Here is a 3,927-nt window from a genome sequence, read left to right as displayed (position 1 = left end):
TAATGCCAAATGTTTTGTCTCCTTAAGTGAGGACTCATGGTTATGGCATATGCACTTAGCGCATGTCAATTTTGAGTTATTAAATAAGGTGGTGTCAAAAGATTTAGTAATCGGTCTACCTAAAATAAAATTTGCAAAAGATCACATATGTGATGCATGTCAAAAGGGGAAGCAAACCATACTCTCATTTAAATATAAAAAAACATTGTTTATGCCTCGAGACCACTTGAGCTTATCCACATGGATCTCTTTGGTCTATCACGGACTAAAAGCCTAGCTGGAAATTATTATAGTTTTATCATTATAGACGATTACTCTAGATTTTGTTGGACCATATCTTCCTACATAGCAAAGATGGGACATTTGTGGCTTCCACACATTTTGCAAAGTTATCCCAAAACAAATTAAAAAATTGTTGCTACCTAAAGCGATCATGGAGGTGAATTTGAAGATCACCTCTTTGATGAGTATTGTGATAAATATGGGATTGAGCATAACTTTTCAGATATTAGGATTCCACGACATAATAATGTCGTGGAACGTAAAAATTGTATTTTAGAGGAGTTGGAAAGAACAATGCCCAATGGTAGTTATCTACCTAAATATTGTTGAGCCGATGTCATTGGCACGGCGTTTTATGTATTGAATAGGATACTTATTTTTCCTATACTAGACAAAACACCCTATGAACTTTTAAATGGTAGAAAACCTAATTTGACACATCTTCGTGTTTTCGGATGCAACTGTTTTGTCTTAAACAATGGTAAGGATAACCTTGGGAAGTTTGACGTGAAAGCTGGTGAAGGTGTCTACCTTGAATACTATCAAACGAGTCAAGCATATTGGATGTTTAACAAAAGATTACTTATTGTCGAATAGTTGACACATTTCTTTTGACGAGTCTTACCCAAAAAAACGTCGGGAAAGGTAACTTTTTCATGATACATGTGAATCTACGGAAGACATACTTACGAACACCGATAAAGGAGTTGATCAACCTAAGTCGGTGAAGTTTGAAGAGGAAGATGTAGAGGCTTAAGAAGAGAAAGATGAAAGTTAATAACAGAAGGATGATCTCACTTCGGATTGGACATCAAAAAATATCCAATCAACAACATTCTTAGGGACATCACAAAAGGAGTAACCATTCGATCCAAGATAAGTAACTTTTTTGTCACACTGCTTTCGTGTCTCAAGTTGAACCAAAGAATGTAAATGATGCCTTACTTGATGAGCATTGGCTTATGGTCATGCAAGACGAATAAAACCAATTTACAAGAAATGACGTATGGGACCTTGTTCCTCGTCCATGTGATCATCAATTCATTGGTACCAAATAGGTTTTTATGAATAAACAAGACAAACACAAAGTGATTACTAGGAATAAGGTCCGACTAGTGGCCCAAGGGTATAACTAAGAGAAGGGCATCGATTACGAGGAAACTTATGCTCCGGTTACCCGCCTCGAAGCTATACGACTCTTATCAGCCTTTGCATGCTCTGAGAATTTCAAATTATTTTAAATGGACGTAAAGAGTACATTTCTTAACGGATACATAAATGAGGAAGTGTATGTTTCACAACCTCCCGATTTTGAAAATCACGATTGTCCTAGTCATGTTTACAAGCTAAAATGTGCTTTGTATGGACTCAGACAAGCCCTTAGGGCTTGGTATGAGCGACTTAGCAAGTTCTTGCTTGACCAAGGATACTCTAAAGGGAAGGTAGAAACTACATTCTTCATTAAACGCACGGAAAATATTTGCTTCTAGTTCAAATTTAAGTTGATGATATCATATTTGGTTCTACTAACATGCAACTTGTGAAGGGATTTTCTAAGCTATTACAAGGGGAGTTTGAGACGAGTCTAATGAGGGAGTTGAATTACTTTCCTGGGCTTCAAATCAATAAACTAAATGAAGGAACAATTATATGTCAAATCCAGTATTGCCACGAATTGCTAAAGCGATTTGGTATGGAGGATGTGAAGTGAATTGACACCCTTATACCGACCAATGACAACTTGGATAAAGATGTAATTGGTAAGGATGTAGATGCCAAGCAATGTCGAGGTATGATTGAATCCTTTCTATACCTTATCGCATCTAGACCCAATATTATGTTAAGTGTTTGTATGTGTGCCCAGTATCAATCAACTCCTAAGGAATCACATCTAAAAGTGGTCAAGCGCATACTTAGATATCTCCGGGGTACATCCAAGTATGGGCTTTGGTATTCCAAAGGAAGCAATTGCATCTTGGTTGGTTTCATACCCCAATTTTTGACTCTAAGATTCCTTAATCATTTGCATTTCAACCATTGATCAGGATCACAATCTTAAGGTGCAACTTTAAGCTTTGTGCTCATCTCACCTTTGGTTGGTGTGTTCTTTCATTTTCCTACCTTTAGTAAATGTTGGTAATTCACCTTCAGTTAACGTTGGTGTATTCTTTTATTTTCCTACCTTCAGTAACCATTGGTGGTTCACCTTCAGTAAATGTTGGTGTATTCTTGGTCTCCTTAACATCAGTAAAAGTTAGGGTTTTCGTCATCAATTTACCTTCAGTAAAAGTTGGTAGCTCTTGTCTTTGATTATGACTCGGCAATTTTGGACCTTTTATAAGGTGTTTTCCCAAATAGAGTTTCTTTTCCAGCAGAGTTTTGTTTCCCTGATGGAGTCTTTTCTTGTCTCCCCAATGGCGTTACATTCCTTTATTTGATAACCATACATATACATTCATAAGCACCGCATGTCATCTTAGGTTCAAAGATTGTGTGTTTTATATTTAAGTCTCTTCAATAGCGTTGAAACAATGATTTCAATATTCATATCTCCGGATAGAAGAAACATAAATAGCGGCATCTGTCATATCCCAAATTTTGACCCTAAGATTCATTAATTATTTGCATTCCAATCATTGATCAAGATCACAATCTTGAGGTGCAACTTTAAGCTTTATACTCATCTTACCTTTGGGGGAGTCACCGAGCACCCATGTTAATTAGCTTGTGAATATTTCTTTGGTATGTTATACTAATCAAAATACCAAAAATATTGCTTTGTTCTTCTTGTATATTTGTGTTTTGTAGGTACTGAGCCAAAACATCCAACCACTAGAGCTTTTTGCCACTTTTTCCTTGTACAAATCGATTTCCCATGTACAAGAAATCGATTTCCCTTTGCATTTTGTGCCAGGATTTTAATTTTTCGCAGTGGAAATCGATTTCTCCCATAATGGAAATCGATTTCCTATAACAAATTTGGCAAAAAAGAGTAATTTTCAAGTTTTGTGTTGTTTGGCACCAATTTCAAATTTTGAGAGAATATTCTTGATCACCAAAAAAATTTCCTACCTCATCATAATTAAATTCCATCATACACCCTCATTTGATGACATGTGCACCACTTGATCTTAATTTTGGCTCCAAAATCAATTTCCAAGCCTAATTTTGGTTCCAAACCAAACTCCAAACCACCACAAATAAAAATGAGATGTTGTATTTGAGCATGTTGATAGTAAAAAAAAAAATCGCGGATATTTTCACAAAACCTCTTGCAACCAAATTATTTTTTAACATTCGAATGGAATTGGGGATACTTGATACCTTAATTATTGCCTAGATGCATGTCTTACACGCACTTTATACATACTTGATCAAACTTTCATATGGACGTTTCACACTATGTCGATGCATCCCTCTTTCCATTCATCTGTGAGGTAATATTATTCCATTTCTCTTTGAAAGTAATCTCTTAGCTACTAACATGTTTGTTTTAGTTCCAAATGCTTGATGCATGATACAATACCATGAATTTTCACTTCCCAAAAATTTATCGATTAACCTATTTGTGTTTTTCAATCCATATGCTTACAGTGACTTCATGTTTTAATTTTTGTACTTCATCATTATACATTATTTTTGTCA

The sequence above is a fragment of the Vicia villosa genome, linkage group LG1 (assembly GCF_029867415.1).
Source record: "Vicia villosa cultivar HV-30 ecotype Madison, WI linkage group LG1, Vvil1.0, whole genome shotgun sequence".
NCBI classification, from domain to species: Eukaryota; Viridiplantae; Streptophyta; class Magnoliopsida; order Fabales; family Fabaceae; genus Vicia; species Vicia villosa.
This window is presented reverse-complemented; position numbering follows the sequence as displayed.